The sequence below is a fragment of the Arachis duranensis genome, chromosome 2 (genome assembly GCF_000817695.3).
Source record: "Arachis duranensis cultivar V14167 chromosome 2, aradu.V14167.gnm2.J7QH, whole genome shotgun sequence".
Classification (NCBI taxonomy): Eukaryota; Viridiplantae; Streptophyta; class Magnoliopsida; order Fabales; family Fabaceae; genus Arachis; species Arachis duranensis.
Window position 1 is genome coordinate 89,118,472 of NC_029773.3, and position 827 is coordinate 89,119,298.

The following is an 827-nucleotide window of genomic DNA, read 5'->3' on the forward strand; positions in this document are numbered from 1 at the left end:
AAAAAATGTTAGTGTTAAATATCATTATTACCCAATAAATAATTTTACAACTTTAATTTTAAAATTTTAATTACTTAAAAGTTTACTATATATTTAACAATTTAATATATTTGAATACAATTTATATCAAAATACGTTGAATTTTGCATTATAAATATATCAAATTTATATAACGTGACAAATATATAGTTTAAAATGAAGGAATTAAAATTCAAGTGGGATAAAAAAATTGAATTTTTGTAAGGTTAATTATATACTACATTTTATTATTTATTGTTATAATTATATACATTTTTGTTCGTGATTTATAGTAATACCAAATCATCCTTTTGGTGTCTAAACTTTGACAACACTACAGAAAAAAAAATCCTATATCATTATTGATTTGTGATATTATATATACATGTGTGGTTTTTTGAAAAAACAAAATTAAATTGAAAACAACAGGAGGTGGAAAACCAAGATTCTTTTTATTTAATATATGACTCATCACATTATGTTATACCTTCTCTATTATATATGAAGTTATATATCAACAATCATTGAATTGTTTACATTCATCATCACAGTCATGTTAATTATAAAATCATATAAAAAGTGAACGAATCTCTTCTGTTTTTTTTTTTTTCAAAGAAGTTAGGAATAAGACTAGAATCCGCGACTTTTATACGAGTATAAAAAGAATATGATATTTGAATTATAGTTTAGTTGGCTTCTTTTAATATTTTTTCACAAAAAATCAAGAAATATTATATATATGTTTGATTCCTCTACGAAATTGTTTATTTAATTTTTAGTTAGAACTTGGACAGTATATCATAATTTTT